General features: G+C 35.9%; 1 pseudogene; it reads left to right on the top strand.

Moving 5' to 3' along the window:
• Window positions 1-7,551: 7,551 nt before the first annotated feature.
• Window positions 7,552-8,371, top strand: LOC146733825 (uncharacterized; annotated as a pseudogene).
• The last annotated feature ends 6,357 nt before the right edge of the window (window positions 8,372-14,728 follow it).

A 14,728-nucleotide genomic window follows, 5' to 3' on the forward strand; every position in this document is an offset into this window, starting at 1 on the left:
TTTTAACAGTCTATAGCCAAGACTGTTTGGATAATAAAAAGCAAAAAAAATCACTCCCAAATGCCCACGAACCTACATCTCTACCATTAATTTTCCTTACGAAAGTTTAATTGTAGGGGGAGATTTGAATATACCATTCAATCCGGCAATTGACAAAAGAGGGGAAAATGTAGATATACAAACCGCTTTCAGGAAAGAAATGTATAGTTTTATGCAAACATTCAATCTTATTGATATTTATAGAGAACTCAATCCTAGTAAACATAGATTTACGTGGAGAAGGGGAAACTCTGCAACGCGCTTGCATTATTTCTTAGTACGTAGTCAGGTGAATATTTGTGACATCAGACCATGTGTTAAATCAGACCATAACGCCATTATTCTGGCTTTTTCGGTTGATAAACGGGCACAGAGTGGACCGGGTTTTTGGAAGCTCAATTGTAGCCTCTTAAAAGATAGTATTTACATTGAGAAAATGAACCAATTAATTTCCAAAATTCGTCGGGACACTGCGCCACTGAACTGTCAATTGAGTTGCAGAAGTTGGAGCAAACAATTGATGAAATTTTGGATGCGGATGTTTTAATACAATATGAGGCTTTAAAAGAGGAGCTTAATCAAATTATGGATCAGAAAATTGAAGGTTCAGCTGTTCGTTCGTCTATAAAATGGGACGGCAAGAAAAGTACTCGATATTTTCTGAATTTAGAAAATCGGGGAGCTCAAAAGAAAAGGATAACAAAGCTGAATGTAGGTCAAACAGAAGTCACTAATCAGGGTGAAATTCTTATGCAAATTAGGACATATTATTCGGCATTGTTTCAAAGCACTCTCCTGATTTGGAGGCAAGCGATGTTTTTGGCTTTTTTTTGACGAAAAGAATATTCCAGTTTTTGATCCAATGAAGATCAATGCTTGCGAAGGGAGTTTAACTAAAAATGAAGTTGTTTCTGCCTTGAATAAATCTCCGCTAAATAAATCTCCTGGTAGTGATGGGTTCCCCTGAATTTTTACCTTACATTTTGGGATCTGATTGGGGTTGCTCTTGTGGCCTCTTTAAATTATAGTTATATGCATGGACTGATGTCGAACACTCGACATAAGAGGCATTTATAACTTTATTACCAAAGCCAGATAAAAAATATTTTGGAACTTCGTAATTGGAGACCTGTATCATTACTCAACACTGATTACAAAATAGCAAGTCGATGTATAGGCAAGCGTCTAGAAGACATTTTGCCCTATATTATCCACAAAAATCAGTCTGCTTTTTTATTAAAGGAAGAAATAACATTTGATAACATGGAGAAGGGGTAATCAGAAATTTTGTGGAATAACAAAGATTTTTTTATAGAAAGTAAATCATTATTTTATAGTGAATCCTTAAGTCAGAAAGTAGAGTGTATAGGATACCTGTGTAATTCTGGTGGTGTTTTAATGTCATATGAACAATTTATTAATACGTATAAAACCAATACAGATTTGTTGACTTACTGATGGTGTGAAACATGCAATTCCAGGAAAATGGAAGGTAAAGTTAGCTAACAATATTGGTGCAACTGTTCAGGGTATGATATGTGACCAAACACTTTTAAATGGTAAAATTCGAGAATGTTATAATGCCATTGTAACAAAATGTTTTGAAAAGCCAACGTCGATCTTGAAATGGGAAGAGAGTGATTGTGAGAGCCAAGGTGAGGTAGCCTGGAAATATGTTTGGAAACTTCTATATGCGACCACGATAGAGAAAACATAGAGAGTTTTCCAGTTTAAAATTGTGCACCGAATTGTTGCTACAAATAACTACCTTTACTAGAATGAGCTTAGAGTTGATTATCTCTGTAAATATTGTAAACAAAAAGAAACTGTACCACACCTTTTCTAGAAATGCAATACTGCTAATTTATTTTGGCTATCCTTTCTAGACTGGTGGAAAAATGTAACGGAGAGTGATGATCATGCATTGACTTGTATGAATGTAGTCTTTGGAATGCCAGAGCAGCGTGTTCTGCTTAACCATCTTATTTTGTTAGGTAAATATTTTCTATATACAATTCGTTATACAAATGCGACCCCGTCTTTAACCCATTTTATTAGAAATGTAAAGGGAAAAATGAGTACTGAAAAACATATTTTAAATGAAAATAATTTTAGTCAGAAATGGGGCCCCCTACAGCACTGTTTTGATTAATATTTAAAAAAAAAGTTTCTTGTACATTTTATTATATTATTTGTTTATTCTGGTTTGTACGCTGTATCTTTTGTTATTGTGACACTTTAATGTGATGTATCTTTCTCGTTGTAAAGAATGATTAAAAATAAAACATTAAGAAAATAAAAAAAATAAAAAATAATAATAATCACAATAATTCAGCTAAAACGATAAAAACGATTCTTCAACAATTCAAAAAGTAATTTTTCCACTACAATGAATTTGGATACACTTCAGTCCTTTCACAAGTCCATATGATAACATACTGACAACTGCTACTGCTGGTTCACTCCTTAACAAAACTGTTCTCTGAAGACTCAAAGTACAAACAATTCAACTGTATATTACCTCGTGGGCCTATTAAGTTGGTACTCCAAGAGAGATTGTCGACGAAATTGCGTCCGAGCGTTCATTGTTACAAACAATGGAACATGGCTGCTGTTGCATCACGGGCAAGCAAACTGCGATAATACGCAACAAAAAACTCATACAGACAATAAATCTGACCTCTAAATACACAATATCTATTCCTAAATATCTATTCGCCAATATTAGTCACTGCTTGAGGACCAAAATCGTAAACTGTCAAAACTGTATTGTTGATATTGTGTGTGAAACAGATAACTTGTGGACATTCCATGTTAGAATTGACAACACGGATATGTAGTCATTGGATGGAACTCTACAAATCAGTTCTGCTTAGCTAAAGACAAACACACACACATACACAATAGTTGGCAACAGTGGGCAGCATTTAATGAAAATACATGTGCTGATAAGAAATAATGCTCAAAGCACCCACGCATATGTGTATGTGAGCATAAAAAATTGTAAGTTATGTATAACAAATCAATTGTAATTAGATATAAAGTGAATAAACTTGAATATGTATAAGTCATGTGCCTGTGAGAAATAGGCAGTAACTATTAATAGATCACACTATTAAGTACCAGACTTAGCGAGGTAATTAGATATCAACCTGCTAGCTGGCAGTGAAAGATATTGTCCCATCATCTTAATTTCCCAGTCAGATAGTCCGGATGCAGCAGCACTAGTGGCACCCCCATTGCGAAAACTATGTCTACTAAATTCATCTGGGTTAAGTCCAATAAAGCGGACGGAATGTTTCAATTGGGATATTAAAAGATCGCGTGTAATTAGTTCAAACCTTGGCAGTGTGAAGATTGGTTTTGCACCTTCGCAAAGCATGAAAATCAGACAGTAACCTGACAGCACAAATTGGTGCATGGAGTAGCCAATAACAACAACAACAACCTTAAGAAATTGGTCTGTTTTTGATTGTTTTAGATGGACTACGACACATTTGCCAGACCCTGTTCCCTGAAACGATACATCTGTCATGGTAAGGTGGCGTGTAGGACAGAAGGGTGAATTCTTAATCACAAGCTCCCCAACCAAAAAAGGCCCAAAAATGCAGTAATCATAATTTTCCATACTGCACGATCTGTGCGACATTGAAGCAGAAATGTGTTTAATAAATTATTGAGTATGTAAAATGTTATGGCCAACTTCTGTTTTGAGGTGCCTTTAACTTTGTGTATGGCCCGCAAAGCAAGCTGGATATGTGGGGTGTCATGAATTGGGTCCCCATCACCATTTGTAATATGCCAAGAGCGTACTGAATACAGGTAGGTGATAATAGTACTATGTGCCAAGTTTTTTGACTCATGAAGGTAAGTAATGAACATAAGAAGCAATTCCTCGCTTGCTGGCAGAGTAGGCTTTTGGATAGAATCACAAAATGTAATATGCTAATTGACCCGACTGGTATGTTGTACGAGTGTTACTTGAATATGCATTCCAACCAGATTACAAGCACGTGTCCACCAGTGAGCAGTAGTGTCTGTCAAGAAAACAGGTTTAATATATTAGCTATCTTATTTGGTCAAATATGCGTTAAAGTTTATCTGCAGCCTGCTTATTTGCACCAGCAGCGTGTTTTGCCTGCAGTTCAAAGTTATGCTTAGCACAGATGAAGAATAACTGACGCAACAGGGAAGCACACAAGATGTTGCGAGAACTCACCTTTTTGATCATGTACACAACTGACATATTGTCACAATGAAAGAGTATATGTAATGTTTCAAAGTGGCTATCCCAACATTCAGTGGCTCTCACAATAGCATATAGTTCGCGCCAGTTATTTGAATATGTGCGTGTAATCTGCAATTACGTCACTAAACTTTCCCTGTAATGTTTTTGTTCCAAATATAGCACCATAACCCAAGTCTGAAGCATCAGTATAAAGGTGGATGTGGACATTTGTTTCCCAATGCAATTTCATAGAACATACCAACTCCGTTCCATGTGGGTAAATAATCCACCCACCACTGAATGTCAAGTTTGAAGTTCTTAGTGAGCCTTATCTTATGGTGCAGGTTCTTAAGCTTACAGGAAGTATCAATTAATCGTCTTGGGAATATGCGACCTGGGCGACAAACCCTTGTAATAAAACTCAGTTTGCTAATTATTGAAAGAATTTCACGCTTTGTGGCATATTGCCGATTGTGCCGATGATGTAGTTCTGTCAAGGTATCTTTTAGTCTCTCATTTGATGACTCATAAAGGAGCTGATGAAGTCTTCTTGAAATTTCAGCGATTTTTCCATGGCAACTGTTAGTTTGTCAAGGCGCTGTTCGTTATTTGTGAGCCTAGAATTCGTGTTCAGTGAGCGTGTTGACACTGGTGTCAGCAACGGTATTTTTTCCCTCGCCACTGCCAGACACTGGAGTTTTTATTTCTTGCATCACTTCGGTGACTTTATTGCCATTCTCATTATCTTTGTATTCTTGGAATGGAATTCGTCCCGGACAACGAAGATTGTAAATCATAACTGCGATAATAAACCACGCTTGTTTTTTGCGAACAACAACTGAACACTCTTGAAACTTAAAGATGCCGGTCAGCCCATGTAATCAACAATCTTAATGTATTGATTCGCAACGCTGAGGGCGCTGTAACATTAAAGCCGACTAGCTCACTAAAGACCATGAGGTATTTGAGGTAATAGAATGCTTTGGCAAACTTCACTGAAAACGAGCGCATTGATAGTGATATATTATTAGGTATACATTGTGTATTGTGACATGAATTGTAAGTGAAAACTGCAGAGCCCTTGCTGAGTGAATGAAAAGCACACAACCAACCCATTGCACCAACCTATTGCTACGGTGGCCATGGCGACAATCATCAATATGCTGACAGACAGGGTATTACACTACAAAAACTCGATAGTGCAGGCTCAATTGGGAATTTTGAATTAAAGCACAAAACAAATGCACACACTGTATTTGTGATGTTTGTAAATAATGTCTAAAATCCTTTATAAATGAGAAATTGTTGATAACATTTTCAATAATGTTTTTTTTTTTGAATTGAGGTTACTGGTTGCTGCAGTCGAATACCCCTATCCACATTTCATAAATATGAACGCCAATAAAATTTGATATATTATATTTTTTGAATAAATGTGAGTATACCATACAAGTTTACTGCTGCTAGTATATCTAGTGGCTTACAACAGGCGATGCATTTCTTTGCAGGCTGTGCCTGGGCAGTAAACTAAACACATTTTGAAATCCATGTGAATGGTATTTTACAGAAACAATAAGTCATAAGTAATTATTCATGAAATTATGAGATCTCGGCATATCACATATTCCCTTATAGCATATGAAATGAATCTTACAAAAGTTTACAAAAACTATACCTCGCCACTTCATTATCATTATGGGTAAGACAGAACAGACAAAACGTGTATTTGAACGACATTAAACAGGAAAAAGTTTTCTACCAAGTTTTATTAAAATCTGTTGAATGTTCCATGACCACTTAATGTCATATTTTTTCTAAACAAACTAAGGCCTTGTATTGAACAGTTATTGAACACGTGCACATCTCCACAGTGCGACATAACACCGGACAAAACTAAAATACAAATCACATTTTCGTAAGTCGACTTAATGTACTGACAAACTTTGTTTATTGTGAGTGCTTCCTGAAGGTTGTACAGAGGTCTTTGAAGTTTGAAGTTTTTGATAGCAGGTTTTTTGTGTTTGTGGATGAAAATTGGGTATGACTTTTTACCATTATTGTTTTTGCACAATACAAAAACATTTTATTCCAAATTCCATATGCTGACCTAGGCCACCTGAAACAGTTATCAACGAACTTGCTTTTTCGAATTCGGCACATTCGATTTCCATAATTTATGAAGTGAAATACGTTTATAACTATTGGTACAATAAGATTGATCGATAATTAATTGAACAATAAATGAACTTGTTCTTTCCTTGTTAATACGGATTTGGCTGCCAGCCTAATTGTCCTAATTGAGGACATGTAGAAAATGTAACTGACAATTTTTTTATATTGTACGAGCTTTCAACCATGTACATGACTATGTTTTAGTAATGGCAGTCACAGATTTTGACCATAGAATCCCTTTCTAATTTATGTAAGTGTATTTAATAACTGATTTTGCACAATGGTATACAAAACTAAAAATTAACAATAAGCTGAACATATGATATGAGTAAAACAGTAAGTGACCATTTCCTCACTAATCACTATTAGTTCAGTCAATAGAACTACTTTGTTAATCGAAAAGAAACTTGATTTGATTCCTTGGTATTGCCAGTAAAAAAATCTCTTATAAAATTTAGAAGGAATACCTTGAACGAACATCATGTGTTTTAGACTTACCTGAATAGTTATTAACCCCAGACAATGACCGCACAATATAATAGTGTGATGTCACAAGTTTAATAAGAATTATATATCCGCAACTTCCGATCGTGCCTCATTTTGTTATCAATAAAAACAGACATATGGAAAATTTCTTGACAACTTATCTGTATTTCGAAATTTGTATTTTACGTTTATAAACAAAGAGTAAATCTACTTTATTAGTTGTGACCGGTGATTATTTGAAGGACTCCCTCTATATGTATTTTTTTCTTTTCTTGATTATTGTACCATAGGCCTGAGGGCATTGTACTGAATACATTTATCCATTTTAGCAGGGCTAGATGTATGTTATTACCGTAAGGGGCGACGTCACTGAATATGTTTTAACTGAATGTGTCCATGCTACTTGATATGTCCCACCATAACATTGCTCATGTCCCTACATGCATTTTAATTTTAAAAGGTCAATGGCAATGAATATTTAGGCGTAGGTGGCTAAAGCATTATTACAATTCATGATTCACCAAAAGGCTACATGATAACATTACATTGCTCACGCCATTACATATATCATTCCTAATTTAACAAGGTCAATGACTAAGTACTACATAAGGACATTGATTGTTGCTATGGCTCATCACATATCAACCACAAATGCTTCTTATGGTGCACATCACAACGGTGTCAGAGAGAATTTGATAATATACTACTTTAATGCTTGTTATTCCAACCAAGAAATATTGGCTTCTCTTGCACTTTGTCATGGTATATACAATTCATTAATTCTGTTACTGTGTAAGTTAATATATTTTCTTCATATTGACCAGTTCATTCTGTGTAGACATGAAACGTTCTAATATCATTTTAAGAAAAAAATACATGTGTAATCATTTTTACATTGGTATTATGATATAAATTCAGTTAATGATTTTTATTTTTCAATATTTTATTTTTTCATAAGGCATTTTTTATCAGCTTGAGACACTTGAAACCTCTTCTGCGAAAGATTTGCTTGAGAAGAAGGCAGACAATTAATTTATTGCATTCAGATAATGTATTAGAAACTATACAACAAGAGCTAAATGGAAGTGGAAAGTGTATTGGCAACAGGTCAATGTGAAAACGGTTGAAGTTGAAATATGGATTAGCTGTTAACAGAGACATTGTACTTGAGTTGTTACGTATTGTTGACCCAGATGGTGTAGAGCGGCGTAAAAAGCGCAGGATGATGAAAAATAAATTGCACCCCGATCAAATTTTATCTGGAACATATACGGATATGATAAATTAAAACATTTTGGGTTTGCAGTCCATGGAGCGATTGATGGTTTCAGCAGAAGAATCCTACGGTTGGAAGTATCTCCAAGTAACAACAATCTGGCAATTGTTGCACACTATTATCTTGACTGCGTGAGGCAGACTGGATTTGTACCAAGGGTTATTAGATGAGACCAGAGAATTCTACTGTTGCCTCCCTACAACCACTGTTCAGATGGGATGATTCTAATGATTTGGCTGGAGTGGAATATTTCATGATTACGATAATATACATGTAGAATGCTTGAGATTCTGTTATATGCATGTTCTATAGAAAGAGCTCCATAGCGTCGCTGTTGAATGGAATCTACATCACATTACTTCCAAACGAAATTCAGAATGTGTTAGTGGGAAACCTGATATATTGTACTGTTTACCATATCTTTGTCAGGTTGCAGTAATTATGGCAGTGTAGCTGATGTGGACACTTCCAATGTATGTAGGGAGTTATATGCTTTGCAACTACCACTACATTTTCATAATTGTTAAACGGGGTTAGACCAGACCAGGACCCACCAATAACTGTTACTGTAGCTGAAAAATTGTTTGTTAGTTTGGTGAGTGATATTGAAATGTTTTTGGAGTGAATCAAATATCTTATATTGAACTTTACTTACACATTCATGTAACTTCAACTTACAGTGTAGTTTGAAAAAATAAATTATTATCACGACATTAATATCAGCATTTTATTCTTGTTCTTGTTCTATCACGAAGTACGTTTGTTACGAATAGTAGTAATATTTTTTTGTTAAGTTTACAGATATAAGTAGTAGCTTTGTTTATCTCATTTACCTTTTCACTACATTCAAAAAGCAGTTTTGCGTCGGTTTTATTAATCATGAATTATTATTAATTATTAAAATACATATTTTACCAGGAAGTTGATTGCTATTAGGGCATGTTTGTCATGGATTCACTATGGGTTTTTTTGAATGGTGTTATTAGTAAATTAAGCCTTTCGTTCTCCTGTAGTCAATTTGATATGCATGCATTTTAACCATTTTTGTTGACTGCTTTGCTACAAACATGAACAATTATGTTTTGAAATGTGACATTTTATTGAATATCAACGTTATATATGTAGTCAATTGAGACTTGCTTCAAACCATTTCAAAATTGGTGGTTAGCACATCGAAATAACACCATCGTTTGCATTGTCAAGCAGACATAGTTTTATACGTTTCTCATTTAATTTGAGAAATGCACGATTCCTTGTTATACTATCCCTGAGGCGCTGTAGTATGCAGATTGCAGCGTTATTTAAATGTTTCCACACATCAAATTTTAAAATTTGTATTTCAGTTTGGTTTATGCGCGTTCAATTTGCATATATGCATTTCATTTCAGGGACATTACTACACAAGCCAGACAGGGTGTCGCGAATTGCGCCCTCTGCCGATGAGGCTACATTTGGTTTAAAGCCCTGTCGGCGGAAGGCACAATTCACACCACCGTGTCAGACTAATTATTGCAATGTTATTGTATTGAATATTTTCGAATAAGTGTGTTGTGTAACAAGCACTCCCACGCTACTCAAAATGCACACTCATCAACAAAAATATATTTTTTATTTATATTCAATATACTGGATACTATCGGCATAATTTGAGAATACAGGGAGCATTTTAACGTTGTACAGCAATATGATGAACTGTACATTACAATACAGAATATATTCCCTGGTGAAATGTTTTTCTAGGAATAAATGCAGCATCTGAAGAAGCAATGTACACTCAATGCAATGCTGCAGTTTATAATAGTACATGCCAATTGTAGCCTGAAAATGAGCCGGATTTCTTGACTTATTTATGCAACATTAATGGCTGTGCAAAGTATTCATAGATCTAAAAGTTATAAAGACAAACTCGTCATGAGATTCTATGTGGTATAAGGTATACAAACCGCAAAGTAGCATTGCTATATACAAAGAAACAAATAAATTGGTATATATCTAAGATCAAATTGAAAACACTACTATTGCTATTCAATTGGATGTTTCTGGAAAAGTACAAACATAATTAAAGATTTATTTTAAAACAAGTCATAACACGTCAAAGTATATTGCATTCACAATTAAAGTTAAACATTGAAACGCTCTTGTACACTAACAATACCAAGTTTAAAGAATATCAGCATAGAATTTCCAGAAATACGGTCGCACAGATGATTATAACCACTATAATCCACTGTTAGCAGCGTGCCATTTAATCAATTGAATTTATGGTTACACTTTGAATCCTAGTCAGCACAATTTAAAACTTGGGGTTCCTCATGTTTTAGCAATATGTTTTTGGCTGTTTCCATGGTGTGTGACATAAACGTGAAGCTAACATCGGTTTATAACTAAATGGGCCCCTGTATACGAAGTCTGCAAACACTATTCAGTCTTTAGAAGTCACTTAGTTTATTACTAGTATCGGACGTATTCTGCTGTTACATTTGTTATCCAACCGTTTTGCGATAGTATTTCAGGTATTTTTTTTAGAATGAAGGCAGCATTTACAGTTCATTCAAAGTTCAAAGTTGCATTGGGATTACGTTGATACAGTGTAACAATGTCGGCGCCGGTGATCTCTTACCAGTGGCAAAGTAGCCAAAATAAAAAGCATGGTCATTTGTACACTGATATTAACAAAACTGGTAGGAGGTAATACATTTGGGGCGAAAGTATTAAAAAATCAGTTTGTGGCTGTTACAATGGCAGTGGTGGGCCAGGATTTTGTTCCAGTTAATGACGGTACGACCTACCTGTGAAGTATGAACAAAATCCCACATTGTGCCCACACTCAAGCTGAGTAGAATGAGCTATGTCTGATATGTTTTATCCCACTTTTGTAGGAGCAGATACATTTGGCGCGAAGCTATCTAAAAATCAGTTTTTTGGCTGTTGCTATGGCAACGGTGGGCCAAACAAAATTTTCAGATTTTTCCTAATAACTAGGATGAAGTTGTGACCTACCTGCCAAGCTTGAAAGAAATCGGCCAAGCTAAAAAAATCACAGAAGAAATCATACATAAAAACACTGGAAATCACACACACAGACACACACACACACACACACAAAACGACAAAAATGATTACGCAATTTCCCCTAATGCGACACCTGCTCTATTAAACTCACATGGTATTGCAGGAGACGATGTTTGTAACAATATTATTCAGAATCGTCAGTCTCAGAATCTGAAGTTAATGCATGTTTCTTTTTCAGATGGGCTTGTAAAATTGCAATCAGGTTATCAAGGTCCTCAAATGCATTGATGTTTCGCAAGTAAATTAGACCATTGAGGTGTTTCCTGGGCAACAGCTTCTGTTTGGCAATTTTATTAGTACTAATAACAGTATCTCGTTTATGTCCATATTTGGATTTAACAACCTTTTCTCCCATATCAGAGCTGCATGCATCAACCACTAACATCTTTGCCTATTTGATGGTTCTTTTTTCCTTTCTTCAGATATTTCTCTTTTTGTCTTCTTTGTTTCTACGTTTTGTTCGTGCTCGTTCTGTTGGTGCAACTCGCATGTTATGGAAAATCCAAGCAACAATACCCAACTATAATCCAAACAATCAATGTCAAAAGGCAATATTTACAAATGGGAGTTATGTCATTTTCTTGACTTGACACTGTTTCCAACCATCTCTCAATGGTATCTAATCTCTTCTCAATATAACAAATTTCGCTGTTGTCCCACGGTTTGGGGTTGTGTTTGTCGTCATATAATTGGGTCTTTCTGTTCTTTAACTTGACTGTGATATCTTGGGAGAATGTGCGCACGTTTTGACAGACTCCCTGTGCTTTCCCAACATCATGAACGGAAACCCCGTGAGGGATAAATGTGTATCTCAGCATATAATATGGCCACATATCATTGTAAATGCATGATCACAGGTATTCTTCATGGAATGTAAACATATTGGAAAACTGGTTATTTGAGGGGGTCATGAAAATAATAGGTGGTTGGTTGGGGGAACTGCCAATTTTTTTATGCAGCAAGTTGGGAGGGCTGTGATACAAAAGTAAAACAAAATAATTTCTCACCCCCCTGCCATAAATTCTGCTCACACCCTAAGGTCAAGTATGCGCCTGGTATGGACAAGAGACTATTTTATTGAATTAATTTTCTATGGCCGGCTTGACTCTCTATATACACCGTTTATAATTGTATAATCCTGCGAGAACGCTTTGATTTTTCTTTCTGGATATCCCACGTTTGCAAATGTTTGAAAGCTTTACATTTAAATATTATGCATTTTCAATAACATAAATGACCAAGCACTCGACTTGATTTGTATTCTTTATGTTGCCCTGAGTCGCAGGGTGTTAATAGGATTGCGCTACAAATATCCGCGTATGTGCTTATAAATGTGAAATGTGGCAAAACCAAAACCATATGACAAGCTTAATATTAATTTTATAATGGTACAACATCAGTGATGTAGAATTTATAGAATAAAATGGCTACGCCGGAATAATTAGTCGCACCATGAGAAAAACGTCCCTTCCCCCCACACAAGTAACCAAGCGTATTAATCTGTAGGTATGTCATGATTTATATTTCCATGTGTTTAGGTGATGCCGCTTTTTGTAGTTATAGCGACTTTCACTGGTGACCCCTGGATGATCCACACCTGCTCGTAACTTGTCATGATCAGGTTCATTCGTATGTTAGGGAATTAGTGATTGTGGAACAACTGGCTGATATAATTTTCAACTATGAAGTGTTGTTTTAGCTCTTGTAGCGACGATAAGTATGAGAGTTATGTCCCGACATCGGGGCAATTAATCTGACATTATGGCGTGTTGAATACTTTGCGTGATTGGCTATATGTGTGGAGGCCACGCCTCGAGCTCTTAAAACTTCTCTGTAATGATTGGCTAACAGTTGGAATGTGAATGAAGCTGATCTCAGTTAGTTGTGGCAAGCTCTCGGCGAGGAGCAATCTTGAGGCGGTAAAAACGCGGCTGAGAGCAAATGTGACAAAATTCGATTCTCTGTGTGTATTTGTTCGATAGAAAGGTGGAGAGAACTCCCCGAACTTGGTACCTCTGACGTGAATGTTTGATAACACTCAAATTAACCTTTCACAGCTTATATTTGAACTGAAAAATGGAAATTATCTGTTAGGGAATTATCTAAAATACAGTATGTACTATTGGTGCCTATGCATCTCGAGAACAAACAATGGAACAAAAAGACATCAGCAGAAAGGAGAAGTTTCACATTAAGCGCAAGTTCCAACAATGGATATATTATATGAAGCAGCACCACGAGTTTCTGATAATTTATACATCATGGTAGATGCTACTGTATACATAGGAGATGATGAGAATTGTATAAGCTACCCTGATACCAAACGTTATACTATAGAGTGACAAAGAAGTGGTTCACTAGCTGGAATGCATACACCAATCAATCCGAAGAATTCAAAGTTTTACTACAGCTGTTTATGAGATTGTCATGATTTATTTCTATGTGTCTAAAAGATCGGTCACTGATATGACTTGATAGTTGAGTTCTCTTGAGTAGCTGGTTTATATCATTCATCGCATTTCCATAATCTGTCACCGTTTAGACCTATGGGACGCCTTAGTCGGAACTGAAATCATTGACTGGAACTATTTCTTGTTGTTTGGTATGTGTAGCATCCCGACGATTAATCAATAGATATGACGTGTTATGTACTTCGTGTGATTGGATGCGTATGAGTAGAATGTATGGAGGCTACGCCTTAAGCTCTTAAACTCCCTTGTAATTGGCTAAGGTTGGAGAAGTAAATAAAGCTGGTCTTAGTTACTCTTGGCAGAGTTACCCGCGAGCTAAACCAGCCTTGTCGGGCTCTCCATAGGGCGAATGAGGCCAGAAGTTGACAAGTATTTATCTGTGTTTGTGTCTTTGTTCAGTCGATCAGAGGTTGCGAAATAACACGATATTTAACCGCTTCATGAGATAGCCCTTACTCTCAAACGAAAAAACCCAATACATATTAAAAGTTTATTCTTCGAATAGGAGGATTCCATGTACTAAGATATTCATGTCAAAGCTGAAATCTGTCGTCGTAGAACAGCTAACAAAATAATATCAGGGAAGTATTCAAATGGTGTTTCATAGATAATAATATTTGATGACACATTCAATTATCGAACTGCCTGTGTGGATGCAACATCAGTGTCACTTGGTACTGTAAAATGGCTACTTAATGAATTTAACACTTCAATGAAAATATTCATGAGTAAGTTCTGATTGATGTACATGAGCATGGTAGTGATTTTAAAATGATACATTCAAGCAGACCGTCTCAACCTTTGTGAAACACACCTCTCAGAAATTGGGAACATGCTGTCATATTCTAATTGCTGTTGACCAGGCTTTCCGGAAAGGTAGTTTACAGTCATGAGACCACTAAAGCTTTTATTGCAGATATGTATATGTTTTCCTATATACCAGTTGTCAATCTGATGGCTTGACCCCTCAAATAGCCACTTCCG

The sequence above is a fragment of the Saccoglossus kowalevskii genome, chromosome 16 (genome assembly GCF_978046115.1).
Source record: "Saccoglossus kowalevskii chromosome 16, keSacKowa6.1, whole genome shotgun sequence".
Lineage (NCBI taxonomy): Eukaryota > Metazoa > Hemichordata > Enteropneusta > Harrimaniidae > Saccoglossus > Saccoglossus kowalevskii.